The sequence below is a fragment of the Salmo salar genome, chromosome ssa02, assembly GCF_905237065.1.
Source record: "Salmo salar chromosome ssa02, Ssal_v3.1, whole genome shotgun sequence".
NCBI lineage: Eukaryota > Metazoa > Chordata > Actinopteri > Salmoniformes > Salmonidae > Salmo > Salmo salar.
Window position 1 is genome coordinate 81,069,109 of NC_059443.1, and position 23,540 is coordinate 81,092,648.

Genomic DNA, 23,540 nt, shown 5'->3' on the forward strand with positions numbered 1-23,540 from the left:
ATGGATAAAGGGAACTAAGAGTTCCTGTTGATACTATGTTCCAGTCTTACTTCCAGTCTTACATGATATCAATAAGGGGAAGAGTGATGGGAAACTAACTGCCAATAACGCAATAAGCTGAACTCCACCTAGCAGAGACATCTTTGTATTAGGAACTATTAATTATGAGCTTGTATGGCATTAAAGTTAAGGGACATCACCCTGGGCGGGGTGATCCTCAGTAGGGGATACAAAGGGAAAACATCTTTTGAACTGAGTGTCTTTCTTGCAAATTGCTGTAAGTGTATACTCCGGGTTGCAATCCTTATTAAACAAACTAACTTCAGATTAAAGAAGTTTGCCTGTGGTCTCTTCTGTACACATAAGGCAGAATTCCCTTATAGACTATGCAAACAATTTGGGATTTTCAACACATTCATGTTTCTTATAAAAAGAAGAAGAAGTGATGCAGTCAGTCTCTCCTCAACTCTTAGCCAAGAGAGACTGGCATGCATAGTATTTATATCAGCCCTCTGATTACAATTAAGAGCAAAACGTTCCGCTCTGTTCTGGGCCAGCTGCAGCTTAACTAGGTCTTTCCTTGCTGCACTGGACCACACGACTGGACAATAATCAAGATTAGACAAAACTAGAGCCTGCAGAACTTGCTTTTTGGAGTGTGATGTCAAAAAAGCAGAGCATCTCTTTATTGCGGCTAGACCGCTCCCCATCTTTACAACCATTGAATCTATATGTTTTGACCATGACAGTTTACAATCTAAGGTAATACCAAGTAATTTAGTCTCCTCAACTTGTTCAACAGCCACACAATTCATTACCAGATTCAGCGGAGGTATATAACTTAACCTGTTATGGCTAGGGGGCAGTATTTTCACGGCTGGATAAAAAACATACCCGATTTAATCTGGTTACTACTCCTGCCCAGTAACTAGAATATGCATATAATTATTGGCTTTGGATAGAAAACACCCTAAAGTTTCTAAAACTGTTTGAATGGTGTCTGTGAGTATAACAGAACTCATATGGCAGGCAAAAACCTGAGAAGATTTCATGCAGGAAGTGGCCTGTCTGACAAGGTGTCGTTCTTCTTGTCTCTGTTTATTGAAGAGTGAGGATCTTAGCTGTCCCGTGACACTTCCTACGGCTGCCATAGGCTCTCAGAAGGCGGCAAAACGCTGAATCGTGGCTTTGCAGGCTCTGGCTGAAACAAAGTAGCGCGTTTGGGTAGTGGCTGGTTACAGTACTGTGAGACTCAGGCTCGTGCCCGCGTCGACCGAAAGCTTTGTTTTCTTTCCTCTGTTTAGCTAAATGGACATTCCCGGTCGGAATATTATCGTTTTTTTACGAGAAAAATGGCATAAAAATGGATTTTAAACAGCGGTTGACATGCTTCGAAGTACGGTAATGGAATATTTCGATTTTTTTTGTCACGAATTGCGCAATGCTCGCGACCCTGATTTACCATTTTGGATAGTGTCTGGGACGCACGAACAAAACGCCGCTATTCGGATATAACGATGGATTATTTTGGACCAAACCAACATTTGTTATTGAAGTAGCAGTCCTGGGAGTGCATTCTGACGAAGACAACAAAAGGTAATCAAACTTTTATAATAGTAAATCTGATATTGGTGAGTGCTAAACTTGCCGGGTGTCTAAATAGCTAGCCCGTGATGGCTGGGCTATGTACTTAGAATATTGCAAAATGTGCTTTCACCAAAAAGCTATTTTAAAATCGGACATATCGAGTGCATAGAGGAGTTCTGTATCTATAATTCTTAAAATAATTGTTATGCTTTTTGTGAACGTTTATCGTGAGTAATTTAGTAAATTGTTAGCAAATTCCCCGGAAGTTTAGTATGCTAGTTCTGAACGTCACATGCTAATGTAAAAAGCTGTTTTTTGATATAAATATGAACTTGATTGAACAACACATGCATGTATTGTATAACATAATGTCCTAGGTGTGTCATCTGATGAAGATCATCAAAGGTTAGTGCTGCATTTAGCTGTCTTCTGGGTTTTAATGACATTATATGCTAGCTTGAAAAATGGGTGTGTGATTATTTCTGGCTTGGAACTCTGCTGACATAATCTAATGTTTTGCTTTCGCTGTAAAGCCTTTTTGAAATCGGACAGCGTGGTTAGATAAAGGAGAGTCTTGTCTTTAAAATGCTGTGAAATAGTCATATGTTTGAAAAATTGAAGTTTTTGTATTTTTGAGGAATTTGTAATTCGCGCCACGCCTATCATTGGATATTGGAGCAGGTGTTCCGCTAGCGGAACGTCTAGATGTAAGAGGTTAAGGAATGATTTGTACCAAATACAATGCTCTTAGTTTTAGAGATGTTCAGGACCGGTTTATTACTGGCCACCCTTTCCAAAACAGACTGTAACTCTTTGTTAAGGGTTTCAGTGACTTCTTTAGCTGTGGTTGCTGATGTGTATATGGTTGAATCATCAGCATACATGGATACACATGCTTTGTTTAATGCCAGTGGCAGGTCATTGGTAAAAATAGAAAAGAGCAGAGGGCCTAGAGCGCTGCCCTGTGGTACATCACACTTTACATGTTTGACATTACAGAAGCTTCCATTAAAAACCCTTTGAGTTCTATAAGATAGATAGCTCTGAATCCACGATATGGCAGAGGTTGAAAAGCCACAGCACATACGTTTTTTCAACAACAGGTTATGGTGAATAATATCAAAGGCTGCACTGAAATCTAACAGTACAGCTCCCACAATCTTCTTATTATCAATTTCTCTCAACCAATCATCAGTCATTTGTGTCAGTGCAGTACATGTTGAGTGCCCTTCTCGATAAGCATGCTGAAAGTCTGTTGTTAATTTGTTTACAGAGAAATAGCATTGTATTTGGTCAAACACTATTTTTTACAACAGTTTGCTAAGAGCTGGCAGCAAGCTTATAGGTCTGCTGTTAGAACCAGCAAAGGCCGCTTTACCACTCTTGGGTAGTGGAATTACTTCGGCTTCCCTCCAGGCCTGAGAACAAAGACTTTCCTCAAGGCTCAGATTAAAAATATGACAGATAGGAGTGGCTATAGAGTCAGCTACTGTCCTCAGTAGCTTTCCATCTAAGTTGTCAATGTCAGGAGGTTTGTCATTATTGATAATTTTTCCACCTCTCGAACACTAAATTGACAAAATTCAATACTTGCACTGCTTGTCTTTCATTGTTTTGTTTTTTTTAAATCATTCTTTATATGATTGATCTTGGCTTCATAATAAAGTTTATTCTTTTTGTTGAGTTTGGTCACATAATTTCTCAATTTGCAGTACGTAAGCCAGCCAGACTTCTTAGCCACTCCTTTTGCCCCATCTCTTTCAACCATACAGTTTATAAATTCCTCATCAATCCATGGAGCCTTAACAGTTCTAACAGTCAGTTTCTTAACAGGTACAGGTTCATCAATAATTGGAAGAAGCAATTTCATATGGTAAAAACAGGTAAACACATTATCAGTCAACAATATAAGACAACGGGAGCCCTGTGTATGTTCTCTGATGAATTTTAAGTGCACCCTGGTAAGGCTTCTCCTCTGTGTGTAATCTCACATGTGTTTTCAAGTAGCTTTTCCATTGAAAACGTTTTTCACACTGGGAGCAGTGGTATGGCTTCTCCCCGGTGTGTATAACCTCATGTCGTTTCAGCTTCCCTGACTGGTTGAAACTCTTTCCACACTGTGAACAGTGGAACGGCTTCTCCCCTGTGTGTATTCTCTCATGTCGTTTCAGGTTCCCTAAATCGCTAAAACTTTTTCCACACTGGGAGCAGTGGTAAGGCTTCTCCCCTGTGTGTATTCTCTCGTGTGTTTTCAGGTTTCCTAAAAGCTTAAAACTCTTTCCACACAGGTCGCAATGGTAAGGCTTCTCCCCTGTGTGTATTCTCTCATGCCGTTTCAGGACCCCTGACTGGTTGAAACACTTTCCACATTGGGAGCAGTGGTAAGGCATCTCCCCTGTGTGTATTCTCTCATGCCGTTTCAGCTCCCATGACCGGTTGAAACACTTTCCACACTGTGAGCAGTGGTAAGGCTTCTCCCCTGTGTGTATCCTCTCATGAGCTTTCGGGTTTCCTAAAAGCTTTAAACTATTTCCAAACTGGGAGCAGTGGTAAGGCTTCTCTCCTGTGTGGATTCTCTCAGGGGCTTTCGGGTTTCCTAAAAGCTTAAAACTCTTTCCACGCTGGGAGCAGTGGTAAGGCTTCTGCCCTGTGTGTATTCTCTCATGTTGTTTCAGGTCCCATAACCGGTTACAACCCTTTCCACAGTGGGAGCAGTGGTGTCGTCTTGCTGGTTTGGACGTCCCTGGCTCTGGTTCCTCTGAGTCTGGTCTTTCTCCTGCCAAAGACAGTGTGTTTTATTAAATAGAGACCCGAATGAAATCTCCACATGATAAAATTGCCTAGCTACAAGGGTAAATCCTAATCAGATCTCTCAATAACCTGAGGCCAGGTTTAACAACCTTAGTGTGATTTTAAAACAAATGTTGTAGAGCTTCCTGGTAATTACTGATATGTTTACATTACTTATTTTATTCATCCTGTTTTACAAGTCAGAACACAAAAAACTAAACAGTTCTAGGACACTGAAGACACAGACGTCTCTGGATTCCAATCGAGCAGGTGGTTCTAAATATAACTTTCATAGCTGTATGATACAGAATGCGACCTACCCACTTCCTTAAACATAAAATAAGTAAATAAGTAATTTTGTGTGGAAGTCTAAAACTTGTTTTTACGTCGAAGAAACAAAGCACATCAAAAAAATCGACACATGCTGTTTAAATGGACCAACTTCTTAACCTCTATGGGCTAGGTGGGACGCTAGCGTGCCACCCGTGGTGCACTCCATCAACAGCAGGTGCATTTCAAGAGCGGCAAATTTGAATCCAAATAAATGTCAAAATTCTAATTTTTCAAACATACAACTATTTTACACCCTTTGAAAGATAAACATCTCCTTAATCTAACCACGTTTTACGATTTCAAAAAGGTTTTACGGCGAAAGCATAAATTTAGAGTATGTTAGGACAGTACATTTACAAGAGTTGTGTGTAATGTTTTGTCAAGTCAAAGACAGGTTCACCAAAACCATAAAACCAGCTAAAATGATGCACTAACCTTTTACAATCTCCATCAGATGACACTCCTAGGACATTATGTTAGACAATGCATGCATTTTTAGTTCTATCAAGTTCATATTTATATCCAAAAACAGCGTATTACTATGGCATTGATGTTGAGGAAATCGTTTCCCTCCAATAACCGGCAGTCAAGTCAGCGTCACAAATTAAATAATTAAAATTAGAAAACATTGGTAAAATATTATATTGTCATTTAAAGAATTATAGATTTACATCTCTTGAACGCAATCAACTTGCCAGATTTAAAAATAACCTTACTGGGAAATCACACTTTAAAATAATCTGAGCACTGCGCCCAGAAAAATACGCGTTGCGATACAGACTAGACGTCATGTTGGGGAGATCTAAAATCGAAAATACTATGTAAATAATCCATTACCTTTGATTCTCTTCATCAGATGTCACTTCCAGGTATCACAGGTCCATAACGAATGTAGTTTTGTTCAAAAAAGCTCATCATTTATGTCCAAAAATCTCCGTCTTGTTAGCACATGATCTAAGCCAGCCGGACTTCTCGTCATGAACGAGGGGAAAAAATATATTTACGTTCGTTCAAACATGTCAAACGTTGTATAGCATAAATCATTAGGGCCTTTTTTAACCAGAACATGAATAATATTCAAGGTGGACGAATGCATACTCTTTTATAACGTATTGGAACGAGGGTACCCAACATGAACTCGTGCGCCAGGTGTCTAATGGGACATCATCGTTCCATGGCTCTTGTTCGGTCAGATCTCCCTCCAGAAGACTCAAAACACTTTGTAAAGGCTGGTGACATCTAGTGGAAGCAATAGGAAGTGCCAAAATATTCCTCAGCCCCTGTGTTTTTCAATGGGATAGGTTTAAAGGTAATACAACACATCAGGTATCCACTTCCTGTCAGAAAATGTCTCAGGGTTTTGCCTGCCAAATGAGTTCTGTTATACTCACAGACACCATTCAAACAGTTTTAGAAACTTTAGAGTGTTTTCTATCCATATATAATAAGTATATGCATATTCTAGTTACTGGGTAGGATTAGTAACCAGATTAAATCGGGTACATTTTTTTATCCAGACGTGCAAATGCTGCCCCCTAGCCCTAACAGGTTAAGACGTTCACAGGTTTTCAACATTTTGACTATCGCTAATGTCATATTTTGGGTAAAGTAAAAAATAAGGTGAAATATTTTGGGTAGATGTTCCTAAAACTGATAGTAACTACAATAAACAAAAATATAATGCAACATGTAGTGATGGATGTTTCATGAGCTGAAAAAAGATTATTAATACTGTTTAGCCATCGAATAGCTTTGATGGGTACTCTCTCATCTGTGTCTATAGGACTGAGTTGGGCCTCTGGAGCTTGAGCTGACAATTGATTCATGACTTGCTGATAAAAACCTACAGCCGGGTTGGGGGGTTAAAACAACACCAGGTGCAGATGACCACAGGATGAACCCAGGATGGCTTGTGGTGCCCCCCGATCAGCATGGGAGGGGTGGAACCAGCCCCGACTAAGCATTTATAAGAGCTTTGTTTTTCATTGAAGGTTAAGCTCTCAGCAACACACTCAAGAGTGTGGGGTCAACACCTTCAATATTGCAATAATTTATCAATATTAAATAAAGATGATTGTTTGAAGAAATGACAAAGTCTCTCTCAGTATACATGAATTTCCATGACAACGCCCGCTGCACAAAATATTATTTCTCAAAAATGTTGTGCACAAATTTGTTTACATCCCTGTTAGTGAACATTTCTCCTTTACCAAGATAATTCATCCACCTGACAGGTGTGGCATATCAAGCTGATTAAACAGCATGATCATTACACAGGTGCACCTTGTGCTGGGGATAATAAAAGGCCACTCTAAAATGTGCAGTTTTGTCACACAACACAATGCCACAGCTGTCTCAAGTTTTGAGAGAGCGTGCAATTGGCATGCTGACTGCAGGAATATCCACTAGAGCTGTTACCAGATAATTGAATGTTCAATTCTCTACCAGAAGCTGCCTCCAACGTTGTTTTAGAGAATTTGGCAGTACATCCAACTGGCCTCACAACCACAGACCACATATAACGATGCCAGCCCAGGACCTCCACATCGTCTGAGACCAGCCACCCGAGTTGTATATCTCTTTGTAATGAAGCCTTTTGTGGGGAAAAGCGAATTCTGATTGGCTGGGCCTGGCTCCGCAATGGGTGGGCGTATGCCCTGCAGGGCCCACCAATGGCTGCGCCCCTGCCCAGTCATGTGTAGTCCATAGATTAGGGCCTATTTATTTATTTACAATGACTGACTTATATGAACTGTAAATCGTTGAAATTGTTGTTTAAATTTTGGTTCAGTACACACACACACACACACACACACACACACACACACACACACACACACACAATACACACACAGAGTGCATTCGTAAAGTATTCATTTTTAACGTAGAAATGCAATAATATTCCAACCGGACAATAGCGTATTCATTTCAGAAGAAAAATAAGGAAAGGCGTGCTCGCGTGACCACCCATTTCCAATCCCTTTGTCCTCCAGCAGTCCACTCAGTGACTGAGCTCCTATATTCTGCCCGGTTACTGGATATGGATGAAACAACTTTCTGAGGGCTTTTGACAGCCAATGGAAGCCTTAGGAAGTGCAACGTGACCCCTAAGTATGTGTAGTTTCTCTAGGGATTCAAAAGTAGAACTACAATTCTCAGACCTTCCACTTCCTGGTTGAAGTTTTCCTCAGGTTTTTGCCTGCCATATGAGTTCTGTTATACTCACAGACACCATTCAAACAGTTTTAGAAACTTCAGAGTGTTTTCTATCCAAATCTACTAATAATATGCATATTCTATTTTCTGGGCAAGAGTAGTAACCAGTTTAATTTGGGTACGTTTTTCATCTGGCCGTGAAAATACTGCCCCCTAGCCCTAAGGTCTATATGTGTGAGTCCCCCCCACCCAAAAAATGCTTTTCCTTCAATCAATTTTCATGGCTTTAAGAAATTCTTATGGTGCTTGTTTTAAAATATATATTTGCCATTTTTATCAAGTTCTGTAGATCAGATGTTAATGAAGCAATACAGACCACATTGAAGTGTCTGGAGTTTTGTTTGCCTCTTCAAGAGACTTGTAAAGATAGGGGGGGGTTGACTGGGACAGACAATGTAACATCCATAATGTTTTTAGGAAAGGTTTTTGTAAAACATGAACCTTATATCAGATCATCTTGAAACTTTCTGTCTAAAGCTAACTTTCATCAAGGTTTTATATGGTCTATTGGTTTCTCTCGTTTCATTGGCAGAATCCTTTTTCAGTGTTATGATATTCATAACATCCATATCCACCATTCTATCTTCATGTCAACTAACAGAACTCTGCTGGTTGTCCTGGTAACAGATACCAGTGGGCATATCTATTTTATTTGTTCAAACTAAACTACAACACTTACTTTGATGAGTCAAATCTGATCCTTTCTTCTCTGCTCCTTGTTTACATTACTTATTTTATTAATTCTGTTTTACAAGTCAGAACACAAAAAACTAAACAGTTCTAGGACATTCCAGACACAGACGTCGCTGGATTCCTATCAAGCAGGTGGTTGTAAATATATAACCTTCATAGCTGTATGATACAGAATGCGACCTACACACTTCCTTATACATAAAATAAGTAAATAAGTAATTTTAAGTGGAAGTCCAAAACTTGTTTTTACATCGAAGACACAAAGCACATCAGTAACATCTCCCCGTTGTCGAAAGGGTTCAACACATGCTGTTTAAATGGCCCAACTTCTTATTTAGACATTCACAGATTTTCAACATTTTGACTATCGCTGATGTCATATTTTGGGTAAAGTAAAAAATAAGGTGAAATATTTTGGGTAGATTATTACACAGGTGCACCTTGTGCTGGGGATAATAAAAGGCCACTCGAAAATATGCAGTTTTGTCACACAGAAATGCCACAGATGTCTCAGAGGGAGTGTGCAATTGGCATGCTGACTGCAGGAATATCCACTGGAGCTGTTGCCAGGGAATTTAATGTACAGTACCAGTCAAGAGTTTGGACTCACCTACTCATTCAAGGGTTTTTCTTTATTTTTACTATTTTCTACATTTAAGAATAATAGTGAAGACATCTAAACTATTAAAAAACACATATGGAATCATGTAGTAACCACAAGTGTTAAACAAATCTAAATATATATTAGTTTCTTCAAAGTAGCCACCCTTTGCCTTGATGACAGCTTTGCACACTCTTGGCATTCTCTCAACCAGCTTCACCTGGAATGCTTTTCCAACAACAGTCTTGTAGGACTTCCCACATATGCTGAGAACTTGTTGGCTGCTTTCTCTTCACTCTGTGATCCAACTCATCCCAAACCATCTCAATTTGTTTGAGGTCAGGGGATTGTGTAGGCCAGGTCATCTGATGCAGCACTCCATCATTCTCCTTCTTGGTCAAATAGCTCTTACACAGCCTGGAGGTGTTGGGTCATTGTCCTGTTGAAAAACAAATGATAGTGGAACTAAACCCAAACCAGATGGGATGGCATATCGCTGCAGAATGCTGTGGTAGCCATGCTGGTTAACTGTGACTTGAATTATAAATAAATCACTGAATTGTCAACAGCAAAGCACCCACACACCATCACATCTCCTCCTCCATGCTTCACGGTGGGAGCCACATATGCGGAGATCATCTCTTCATCTACTCCGCGTCTCACAAAGACATTACGCTTGGAACCAAAAATCTCAAATTTGGACTCATCAGACTAAAAGGACAGACATCCACCGGTCTAATGTCCATTGTTCGTGTTTCTTGGCCCAAGCAAGTCTCTTCTTCTTATTGGTGTCCTTTAGTAGTGGTTTCTTTGCAGCAATTCGACCATGAAAGCCTGATTCACGCAGTCTCCTCTGAACAGATGATGTTGAGATTTGATTTTGATTTGATTTTGATCTCTTTTAGTCCCCATTTGGACTAATCTTCCAAGAGTCCTTAAATATTAAAATACAATTTATATACGAACACATTTTCACATATAACACACTATTACAAACATACATAATATACTAACATAATGAACCAATATACTAACATAATGAACCAATAAATAATCAATCTAAAGATATTGATTCTTCATCTACTGCAATCTCACAACATTTCTGTGTATTATATTTAAATCGTTTTAAAATAATGTTTAAATTTATATTTTGAAAGGTTTCTGGTTTGTTCAGTTAATTTATTCCATTTCTTTATTGCTCTAAATTGAAATGTTCTTTTGTCTATTTCTCTTTTCTGTCTGGATAACGCATAGATGGTGGACAATCTATTCCTAGTATTTACGGAATGTCTGTCTCTTACCAACTGATTACCGTTGTGAATAGAACTTGGCCGTTTTAAATGATGTACATTATGAAATAAAATAAGCATGTTTTTTTCAATTATCTTGTCGATTGATGACCAACCAAGAACATTGCGCATGACTGCAACAGAAAAACCATATCTCCACCGTAAAACAATCCTTGCTGCTTTGTTCTGTGCAATCTGCAGCCTCCTAACTTCACTTGATGATGCATTTCCCCAGACCACAGAACAGCAGTTCACTTGACTCTCAATTAAAGCTTGTGTTATTTGCTTAAGAATTTTTCCTGGTAAATATTTAGCTATCCTTCTGATTATACATGCTGTTTTAATATTTTTTTTACATAGATTAGTTATTTGGGACGACCATGATAAGCAGTTGTCTAGCTGCACTCCCAATAGTTTGGTTTCTGTCACTTCTTCAGTTTGTACTCCTCCCATACTTAATTGTATCCCATGCTGTTTTGGCCTTTCCCTAGTGGAACAGACCAACATAACTTTGGTTTTCTTGGTGTTTAAAACAAGTTTGTTCTGGCAAACCAACTCCCTGATATTCTCCAAATCTCCTTGTAAAGCTTGCTGTACCTGTTGAACCGATTGTCCTGCTGCATAAATTGTAGTATCATCTGCAAATATAGTAGCTTGAGTTTCAGCTAAGGCATAGGAAAGGTCGTTGGTATATATTAAATAAAGAAGCGGCCCAAGGCAGCTGCCCTGCGGTATTCCACAGTTTAACACGAGGGGAAGAAAATTAACCATTGATATAGGTGGACTGTTTCCTGTCAGTTAGATATGACTGTACCCAATTCAATGCTACCTCCTTAAAAACATAATGCATTAATTTTGTCAAAATAATTTCATGATCCACTAAATCAAATGCTGCACTGAAATCTAAAAATAGTACCCCCACAAACTTGCTATTATCCATAGCACTGAGCCACTGGTCAGTCATGTCAATCAATGCAGTGGTAGTGGAATGGTTTTTGCGATAAGCATGCTGATTGGCTGTAATCAGATCATTATTTTCCATGTACTCCCATATTTGTCTACTCACAATACCCTCCAATATCTTACTGAGTATAGGGAGTAGACTAATTGGTCGACTATTGGCAGGAGTAGTGGGTTCTTTGCAGTCTTTCGGAATAGGACACAGTTTCGCATGCTTCCATACATTTGCAAACATCCCCTTTTCCAGTGACCAATTAAATATGTATCTCAGTGGAACTGCAATCTGGGGAGCAGCACAGCGAAGCAAAAAAATTGTCCAAAAGATCATAACCTGTAGATTTCCCATCAGGTAATAACTTCAATAGGTTTAACACCTCCTCCACTGACACCGTTTGCAGACTAAAAGAGCAGATCTTGTTGCTCATAATATGATCATCAATCCATTGGACAATAGTTGTTTGGAAGAATGTATGTTTACATTGTTGCTCAGTAAATTAATTTTCTTTGTAAAAAATCTGTAAAATGATTGGCAATATCAACTGGTTTTGTTATTATTCTCCCGTCAACCTCCACACTATATGGGCATGATGAGATAGGTGTACCAAGTAAGCCCTTAACTGTATTCCATACCTTTTTAGAAACATTTTTACAATCAATAAAAGCATTGTTGAAAAATTACTTTTTTCCCCTACGATTCAATTACACTGCATAATTACGCAATGTTCTATAATTCTGTTCATCAATTTCTAATTTTGACTTGGCTGCTAAGACTTTTGACATATTTCTTTGAGAAAAAGCCTCACCCAGTTCATCATCAATCCATGGAGATGGCCGAGCACCAACTGTACTCTTTCTTATAGGGGTATGATGGTCCATTACCTCAGTGAGCAAATCAATAAAACATTCTGTAGCGTGATTTAAATCATTCTCTAGATTAATCAGCTCCCAGGGTACAGCAGCCAAATCATTTTGAAATAGCTCATGATAAAATGCATCTTGACCCCAATCCTATGGGGTTTCTTTGGAACCTTGGTGTTCATGGTTATGGTAACAATATTATGGTCTGTCCAGTCCACTGGCATTGATCTGGTTAAGCATTGCAATGGTATATTACAGAAAATCAGATCAATGCATGTGTCTGAACGATGACCCAACTTAATTGATGATCTAGTAGTATCATTAACCATTTGTTTCAAACCACAGTTCTCAGCATATCTCATTAATTTTGTTCTATTCGAATTATTGTGATCCTTCCAGTTGGCTCAGTTGGTAAAGCATGGTGTGTGCAACGCCAGGGTTGTGGGTTCGATTCCCACGGGGGGCCAGTACAAAAAAAATAAAAATGCAAATGTATGAAATGTATGCATTCACTACTGTAAGTCGCTCTGGATAATAGCGTCTGCTAAATGACTAAAATGTAAATGTAATATTAAAATCACCCAAGATAAATACATCTCTGTTGCTATCTGTGGCCTGGTCAAACCCAGTACATAAGTCATCCAAATAGGACACCTTAGACCTAGGAGGTCTATACACACATCCCACCAATATGGCTGCCTGGTGAGGCAGATGTACCTGAGCCCATAGTGCCTCTACTTGACATACATTAAGGTCATCCCTCCTCTTCAAAGGTATATGATTCTGAATGTCCCTTCTCAGTGGACTATATCCATGAATGTTCATTTGCCCATCATTTACAGATGCATCTAAATGCGTTTCGGACAAAGCCAAAATATGAATATTATTTATGTTGACCAAGTTAAAAACCTAATGTATTTTGTTAGGAAGGCTACATACATTAACCTGAGCTATATGCAACCCTTTCCTTGTCAAGTGAAGATCAATAGAGCATGTATTCGTTATAGTTGAAGTTGTCATGATACACTACAACATACAAACTCAAATTTGAACATTAAATTAAAATAGCCAAGGAGTTACTCTAGAGTCCCGATACAATTGCCCGTTGATATAAAGTTTATCCATCACCATGGAGACTCGTTGATTCAGACAACGTTTTTCCTTCATGATGGGATATAGTTTTTTTCTCCTTTCATTGATCTCGGTGGGGAAGTGATCATTCATTCCAAAATCAGTGTTTCTGAGTTCTCTGCCCATGTTCTTCGTCATTTCCTTTTGCTTAAATTTGTCAAAACATGCAATAATAGCCCGTGGCCTATTTTCAGAGGCCTTACCTATTCTATGGACTCTGGAGAAAGTGACATTACGCATAACATCAGTGGGCAGTTTTAGTTGAGTTGACATAAAGTCTCGGACTGTGTCCTCACAGCCTCTGCTGTTGTCATTCTCCGGTATCCCTGAAAATATTAGATTGTCCCGCATTGATCGACACTACATCAAGCAAGGTTTCTTTAAGTTGTTTGTTCTCCCTTTGTACCACCTCCACCTTGCTATGAATAGAGTCTACAGTACCTTTCAGCGCCGTGTTCTGAGATGTGTCTGTTACTTGAACTCTGAAGCATTTATTTGGGCCGCAATTTCTGAGGCTGGTAACTCTAACGAACTTATCCTCTGCATCAGAAGTAACTCTGGGTCTTTCATTCCTGTGGTGGTCCTCATGAAAGCCAGTTTCATCATAGCACTTGATGGTTTTTGCGACTGCACTTGAAGAAACTTTCAAAGTCTTTGAAATTTTCCTGATTGACTGACCTTCATGTCTTAAAGTAATGATGGACTGCCATTTCTCTTTGCTTATTTGAGCTGTTCTTGACATAATATGGACTTGGTCTTTTACCAAATAGGGCTATCCTCAGTATACCACCTCTACCTTGTAACAACAACTGATTGGCTCAAAAGCATTAAGGAGGAAATAAATGTACTTCTAACAAGGCACACCTGTTAATTGAAATGCATTCCAGCTGACTACCTCATGAAGCTGGTTGAGAGAATGCCAAGAGAGTGCAAAGCTGTCATCAAGGCAAAGGGTGGCTACTTTGAAGAATCTCAAATATAAAATACATTTTGATTTATTTAACACTTTTTTGGTTACTACATGATTCCATATGTGTTATTTCATAGTTTTGATGTCTTCAATATTATTCTACAATGCAGAAAATAGTCAAATTAAAGAAATACCCTTGAATGAGTAGGTGTTCAAAAACTATTGACCAGTAGAGTAGGATAATATATCTGTAGATCAGATATAATGAAGCAATACATACAAATTTGAAGTGTCTTGAGTTTAGTTTGTGTGTTCTAGAGTCTTGTAAAGATAGGGGGGTTGACTGGCACAGGCAATGTAACATCCATAATGTTTTGAGAAAATATTTTTGTAAAACATGCACCTTACATCATATCCTCTTGAAACTTTCTCTCTAAAGCTAACTTTCATCAAGGTTTTATATGGTCTATTGGTTTCTCTCTTTTCATTGGCAGAATCCTTTTTCAGTGTTATGATATTCATAACATCCATATCCACCAGTCTATCTTCATGTCAACTAACAGAACTCTGCTGGTTGTCCTGGTAACAGATACCAGTGGGCAGATCTATTTTATTTGTTCAAACTAACCTACAGCACTTACTTTGATGTGTCAAATCTGATCCTTTCTTCTCTCCTCCTCTCACAGTTCCACTCAGCCCTGTTGTTTTCCTGCAGTCCACCAGCAGCACAGACAACCTCTTCATACCCAGCAGTAAGGCGCTACTGGGAGAGGCACGACACGGGGACTCCGGGAGGGAGGAAGGGCTAGCGTTGTCCTGGTAACCATAAAGAGGGACACAGACATATCATTATGGATGCTGATGTCACTGTTGTCATAAAGTGCTTTACAGAAACCCAGCCCAGACCCCGATAGAGCAAGCTGTATGCTAGACCAGACCAAGCTGTACCATCTGGTGTTCTGATCTGGAGAGACTCTTCTCTGCCTCATCAGCATCAGGATGTTGTTGAGGCTCCCCAAAGGATCCACGATAGTCATGTCTCTCTCCTGTGTGAATGAGAACATCAAACAGACAGTAAACTTATGATCTTCTATTGCAAGCATAGGGTCTTACAAGAGCCATTAATATTTCTAAAAAGGGCCTAAAATGGCCACTTTCATCATGATTAAAAAAATAAAAATACTGTTTGTGTTGTAAATGTAAAAGGGTCGTTCCACTAAATGGGTGCCCTTTGACATTTTAAGTAACAATTATGCTCCAATATTGAATTTTAAAAGCCTGTTATATTAGATGAAGTGAACTTTAATATAGACCACGTGGAGAATTCAATAAATTAATGTAAAAGCCCCCAAAATATATGTACCAATGGCAGATTGCCCCTTAAACAATTCCTATAGTACTGAACAACATATTCAAGTGTATAACTTCAGTAGAATGCCCCTTTAAAACCACAACTGCATCGTTTGTGCCCGTTTTTAAGACAATGCTCACTGGTGTTAATCGGATCTTCAGTCTCCTCCACTTTCACTCCCCAAACGTGTTTTTCCTCTTTTATTGAGATAGCCTCCTCTTCCTCTTTTACTCCAAAGAGTTCTTCCTCTTCTTTCTCTACATTCTCTTCTTGTATTGTTATGGCATCTTCCTCCTTTTTTATTCTGAAAACTTCTACCTCCTCCTCTTCCACTTTGACAACCTCTTTCCCATCTTCCTCTTTCACTGTAATATCATCCTCTTCTTTCAATGTGATCGCCTCGTCTTCCATTCTGAAAGCTTCTTCCTCGCCTTTCACCAGAGCTTCTTTCTCCGTCTAGTTTAGCGAACTCATGCCTAGTGCAGTATCAATTTAACAAGCAAATTACGTTTAAATGAACTAGTAGACAAGTAAACAGAATTATGTTCCAAACACTAAGAATAATATACACAAAATTGGTCTAAAGGCTTCAATGTTCCGGTTTTATGTTCGCTACAAACCACCGCGGTGGTTGAATCAGAAGCCTTTTGTCGCTGTTGAAGAAGCCTCCAGTTCCGTCCACTAGATTATACGTCAAACAAGAAGCATCACCTGAAATACTCACATCGCCATCTGCTGACTGGAGTGGGTAACGGAGATTGGAAACATTCACCGTTACAATGTTTAATCAGGAAAACACTGTCATAAAATGTCATTTTAAAACAACCAGGTGTTATGTTTTCTCTTTTTTCTTACAGCCAATACTTTCCAGGTCTGTTTTGTACTTCCTGTCTCTAAAGTGCCCTTTTGCGTGGTGGTATAATTTGTATCCATTTTTTGTTTGAGTTATTCTGAAGCCACTGCCTGCACGTTTCTGAAGAGGAACCAGCCCGGAAATGCCCCTGTCTGGGTGTGTGCGTTTGTCTACCACTATGTGTAGTTGTTAGCGATGATTCTAATGACAACCATCTTCTGGTTGATGGAGAAAAAAAAACTTTTCAATGAAATGTTGACTACAAAGTAGTCTATGCCTACCTGGCAGAATGATATCATGATTATTTGCATCAATCCAGTTGTGATTTGTTCAGCAAACTATTCAATCACATGTGTGCTACAGAGACACCCCTGACCAAGCAAGGCTCTTGCTGGTGCCACTTGAATTAAATGGTATCTACACACAAAAATTAAAACGTCTTCGATTTTTTTTCAGACTTCAAGTCGTCTCCTTTTGCTGTTTTTGAGAGCAAAAAAATGAAAAACAAGGACTAATCAGAAACCTGGAAAAACGAAACGGTGAAAGTGGAATTTGAGAAAAAAAACTAAAACAGAATTAGGTAAAAACATTTTATTTTTATTTGATAGGCCCTTAAATATTCTATTGATTTTCTCTCATTATGTCACACCAGCCTTCGCTTTGGCTCCCCCTCCTATCCAGTTTAGGCGTTCGGCGTTGCTGGCCTTCTAGCTGCTGCCGAACCAAATGCTGGCAAACGCTCTCCACTCATCAAACCCGGACTTGTCGGGGTTTTCCGGTTTTCCGCAACCAGCTACAGGCAGACGTCCAGACCGAGCTGGCCTGTCGCGATGAGGACCTCACACTGGACCAGCTCATCGCCGTGACCATCCGCCTGGATAACCTCCTGCGTGCCCGTCGTCGCCCATCTCAGGGGTTAGGGTCTCTCCCAGGAATCTCCAGCGAGACTGAGTCCATGGAGGTGGGCATGACGCATCTTCCCCCTGAGGAACATCAATGCCACCGTCAACAGGGTCTCTGCTCCTACTGCGGGGAGTTGGACCACCCCTCGAACACCTGTCCCAGAAGGAGAACCAGGTGAGGAAGCGACAAGCCGAGGAGCACTCCTGCACCTTCCCAGGTAGGCGTGGATGTGCCTTGCTCCTCTCTGTCCACCCAGCCCGTCCTCCTCCATGTCACATTCCCTGACTATCCTGGTCCCCCACTGAGTCCTGCAAGCAATTTCCTAGATCGGTCAGTGGCTTATCACTACGCATTCCTCTAGTCTCTTTACAACCCCCAGCCCAGTCCTTTCCCTAGACAAGCATCCCCTAAGAACAGGACTGATGCGCCAGACCACAATTCCCATTTCCCTCACAGTTACTCACAACCACCATGAACGCATCACTTTCCTCATCTTAGACTCTCCTGCACACCCTGTAGTTTTAGGTTTCCCCTGGCCACAGTTGCATAACCCCAGTATATCGTGGACAGAGATGAGGTTGTTGGGTTGTTCGCAGGAGTGTCAGGGGAGGTGTCTCTCTGTGTCGATTTGTGCCACCTCTGTGGAAAGTCCGAACCAGGACACCCACATCCCTATCCCGGAGGAGTAGCGGGACCTACAGGTGGCCTTTTCAAAGACTCGTGCCACGTGCCTGCCCCCTCATCACCCATGGGACTGCACTATCGACCTACTGTCTGGTTCTACCCTTCCGCAGGGGCACATCTACCGTCTCTTGCATGCAGAGACCGAAGCCTGGGAGGCCTACGTCCAGGAGGCACTGGCCCAAGGATTCATCTGTTCGTCCACCTCTCCGGTCGCCTCCATCTTCTTTTTTGTGAAGGAGGGAGGTCTCCACCCCTGTATTGATTACCGGACACTGAATAAGGTTACTGTCAAATTGAGTTATCCCCTGCCTCTCATACCCACTGTGATCGAACAGATGCACCATGCTAAGTACTTTACTACATTGGATTTAGGCAGTGGCTACAACCTGGTGAGCATCAGAAAGGGGATGAATGGAAGACCGACTTCAGCACCAGCACCGGGCACTACGAATACTGGGTAATGCCCTACGGCCTGACAAATGCACCCTCTGTGTTTCAACCATTCATTAACAAGGTGTTTAGAGACATGTTGGGTCGCTGTATAGTGGTGTACATAGACAACATCTTGGTGTACTCCACTACACACGAGCAACATGTCTTTCATGTCAGGTCCGTTTTGGAGAGGCTGATAGGGCATCACCTGTATGCCAAGGCAGAGAAGTGCCTTTTCTTCCAGCAGGTGGTCTCCTTCCTGGGCTATTGGATAATGACCGCAGGAGTGGAGATGGAAGAGCAGAGGGTCAGTGCAGTACGGTCATGGCCTGTTCCAGCCAACATTAAGATGGTGCAGCGCTTCCTTGGTGTTGACCAACTATTTCAGGTGCTTCATTAGGGGTTTCAGCACAGTTGTGGCCCCTATCACCTCCCTAAAGGGAGATCATCGACAGCTGGCTGGACTGGGGAGGCCAACAAAGCCTTCCGTGCGCTCAAGGAACGTTTTACTAATGTACCTCTTCTGGCTTACCCTGACCCGTCTCTGCCCTTCATCATGGAGGTGGACGACTCTAAGGTTGGCGTAGGGGCTGTTCTCTCCCAACGCACTGGATTGGCGTCTAAACTCCATCCATGCGCCTTCTACTCACGGAAGTTGTTTCCTGTGGAACGGAATTACGGCGTGGGGGATCGCGAGCTGTTGGCCATGAAGAAGGCGCTAAAAGAATGGCAGCACTGGCTGGAGGGTGCTAAACACCCATTCCTTGTCTGGACGGACCACAGGAACTTGCAGTACATTCGAGCAGCGAAGAGGCTGAACCCGTGTCAGGCCAGGGCCCTATTCTTCGCCTGGTTTGACTTTACCCTCTCCTACCGTCCGGAATCAAAGAACGTTATGGCCGATGCGTTGTCCCAGGTGCATGACACAGAGGATCGGAGGGAGAAAGTGACACCCTTTTATTCCCCTCTCCCGCATTGTGGGTCCTGTCATACTGTGCTGCTTTCTGTTGCATGATCTTTTTTGGGGGAGGTGCCCAAAAGGTCTGCACACACAGCCCTGGGCAAGAGTTACAGACATATTTATGCTGTCCATGCCCAGGGTGCCTCTCCAGGGAACTGTTGGATGTCATCTTCCATAAATCATGCAGCCTATTCAGTAGTAAGAGTTGTAGTCAATAGATGGAGGATCTGATTAGGTGATCATTGTTAAAACTTTATTGGTTAGATGTATTGCGGTAATTAAAATGAATGTACTCCCCCAGTTGTTAAATCAAAATCAAATCAAATGTATTTATAAAGCCCTTCTTACATCAGCTGATGTCACAAAGTGCTGTACAGAAACTCAGCCTAAAACCCCAAACAGCAAGCAATGTAGGTGTAGAAGCACAGTAGCTAGGAAAAACTTCCTAGAAAGGCCAGAACCTAGGAAGAAACCTAGAGAGGAACCAGGCTATGAGGGGTGGCCAGTCCTCTTCTGGCTTTGCCGCGTGAAGACTATAACAGAACATGGCCAAGATGTTCATAGATGACCAGCAGGGTCAAAAAATAATAATCACAGTGGTTGTCGAGGGTGCAACAAGTCAGCACCTCAGGAGTAAATGTTGGTTGGCTTTTCATAGCATAGCCAATCATTCAGAGTATATCTACTGCTCCTGCTGTCTCTAGAGAGTTGATAACAGCAGGTCTGGGACAGGTAGCACATCCGGTGAACAGGTCAGGGTTCCATAGCCACAGGCAGAATGGGTGAAACTGGAGCAGCAGCACGTCCAGGTGGACTGGGGACAGCAAGGAGTCATCAAGCCAGGTAGTCCTGAGGCATGGTCCTAGGGCTCAGGTCCTCCGAGAGAGAGAAAGAGAGAATTAGAGATAGCATACTTAAATTCACACAGGACACCGGATAAGACAGGAGAAATACTCCAGATATAACAGACTGACCCTAGCCCCCCCCCCCCGACACATAAACTACTGCAGCATAAATACTGGAGGCTGAGACAGGAGGGGTCGGAAGACACCGTGGCCCCATCCGACGATACCCCCGGACAGGGCCAAACAGGCAGGATATAACCCCACCCACTTTGCCAAGCACAGCTCCCACACCACTATCACAAAATGGCGCCGGAAGAAATGGCAGCAGTTTTACGGGCGCCCAACCAATTGTGCTATGTGTTTTTTTTTTCGCTATATTTGTAACTTATTTTGTACATAATGTTTCTGCAACCGTATCTGGATATCAGGACAGCGATCACTCACCTCGGATTAGACAAATAATATTTTCAACAAATAAGATGCACAAGACATTCTCCTAACACCCGGCAGGGCCGACATCCCCGTTATTTGCAAGAGGAAGCGACGCAGGTACAGAGGACAAAGAGCCGGATGCCTGGTCAGGACCCGGAAAAGGCGAGTGGGAAGCTGCCATTTACCGTCAATACTACCAACGTGCAATCATTGGACACTAAACTAGACGAGGTACGATCACGAATATCCTACCAACGGGACATCAAAAACTGTAATATCCTATGTTTCACGGAATCATGGCTGAATGACGACATGGATATTCAGCTAGCGGGATACACGCTGCACCGGCAAGATAGAACTGCACACCCCAGTAAGACGGGAGGGGGGTCTGTGCATATTTGTAAACAACAGCTGGTGCACGAAATCTAAGGAAGTCTCTAGATTTTGCTCGCCTAAAGTAGAGTATATTGTGATAAATTGCAGGCCACACTACTTGCCTAGAGAGTTTTCAGCTATACTTTTCGTGGCTGTTTATTTACCACCACAGACAGATGCTGGCACTAAGACCGCACTCAGTCAGCTGTATAAGGAAATAAGCAAACAGGAAACCACTCAACCAGAGGCGGCACTCCTAGTGGCCGGAGACTTTAATGCAGGGAAACTTAAATCAGTTCTACCAAATTCCCATCAACATGTTAAATGTGCGACCAGAGGGAAAACAATTCTAGATTACCTGTACTCCACACACAGAGACGCGTACAAAGCTCTCCCTCGCCCTCCATTTGGTAAATCCGACCACAACTCTATCCTCCTGATTCCTGCTTACAAGCAAAAATTAAATCAGGAAGCACCAGTGACTCGGTCTATAAAAAAGTGGTCAGATGAAGCAGATGCTAAACTACAGGACTGTTTTTCTATCACAGACTGGAACATGTTCCAGGAATCTTCCGATGGCATTGAGGAGTACACCACATCAGTCACTGGAGTTTGTCGTCCCCACAGTGACTGTACGTACATACCCCAACCAGAAGCCATGGATTACAGGCAACATTCGCACTGAGCTAAAGGGTAGAGCTGACTCTAACCCAGAAGCTTATAAGAAATCCTGCTATGTCCTGCGACGAACCATCAAACAGGCAAAGCGTCAATACAGGGCTAAGATTGAATCATACTACACTGGCTCTGATGCTCGTCTTATGTGGCAGGGCTTGCTAACTATTACAGACTACAAAGGGAAGCACAGCCGCGAGCTGCCCAGTGACACGAGCCTACCAGGCGAGCTAAATCAATTCTATGCTCGCTTCGAGGCAAGCAACACTGAGGCATGCATGAGAGCATCGGCTGTTCCGGACGACTGTGTGATCACGCTCTCCGTAGCCAACGTGAGTAAGACCTTTAAACAGGTCAACATTCACAAGGCTGCGGGGCCAGATGGATTACCAGGACGTGTGCTCCGGGCATGTGCTGACCAACTGGCAGGTGTCTTCACTAACATTTTCAACATGTCCCTGATTGAGTCTGTAATACCAACATGTTTCAAGCAGACCACCATAGTCCCTGTGCCCAAGAACACAAAGGCAACATGCCTAAATGACTACAGATCTGTAGCACTACCGTCCGTAGCCATGAAGTGCTTTGAAAGGTTGGTAATGGCTCACATCAACATCATTATCCCAGAAACCCTAGACCCACTCCAATTTGCATACCGCCCAAACAGATCCACAGATGATGCAATCTCTATTGCACTCCACACTGCCCTTTCCCACCTGGACAAAAGGAGCACTAATGTGAGAATGCTATTCATTGACTACAGCTCAGCGTTCAACACCATAGTACCCTCAAAGCTCATCACTAAGCTAAGGATCCTGGGACTAAACACCTCCCTCTGCAACTGGATCCTGGACTTCCTGACGGGCCGCCCCCAGGTGGTGAGGGTAGGTAGCAACACATCTGCCACGCTGATCCTCAACACTGGAGCTCCCCAGGGGTGCGTGCTTAGTCCCCTCCTGTACTCCCTGTTCACCCACGACTGCATGGCCAGGCATGACTCCAACACCATCATTAAGTTTGCAGACGACACAACAGTGGTAGGCCTAATCACCGACAATGATGAGACAGCCTATAGGGAGGAAGTCAGAGACCTGGTTGGGTGGTGCCAGAATAACAACCTATCCCTCAACGTAACCAAGACTAAGGAGATTATTGTGGACTACAGGAAAAGGAGGACAGAGCATGACCCCATTCTCATCGAAGGGGCTGTAGTGGAGCAGGTTGAGAGCTTCAAGTTCCTTGGTGTCCGCATCAACAACAAACTAGAATGGTCCAAACACACCAAGACAGTCGTGAAGAGGGCATGACAAAGCCTATTCCCTCTCAGGAAACTAAAAAGATTTCGCATGGATCCTGAGATCCTGAAAAGGTTCTACAGCTGCAACATCGAGAGCATCCTGACCGGTTGCATCACTGCCTGGTACGGCAATTGCTTGGCCTCTGACCGCAAGGCACTACAGAGGGTATTGCGTACGGCCCAGCACATCACTGGGGCAAAGCTGCCTGCCATCCAGGACCTCTACACCAGGCGGTGTCAGAGGAAGATGAAAATTGAAAATTGTCAAAGACCCCAGCCACCCCAGTCATAGACTGTTCTCTCTACTACCGCATGGCAAGTGGTACCGGAGTGCCAAGTCTAGGACAAAAAGGCTTCTCAACAG

At 42.1% G+C, this 23,540-nt stretch overlaps 1 pseudogene; it reads right to left on the reverse strand.

Annotated features, from left to right (window-relative positions):
* Positions 1–3,031: 3,031 nt before the first annotated feature.
* LOC106603759 (zinc finger protein 850-like) overlaps positions 3,032–23,540 on the reverse strand; it is a 75,161-nt pseudogene continuing 54,652 nt past the window's right edge.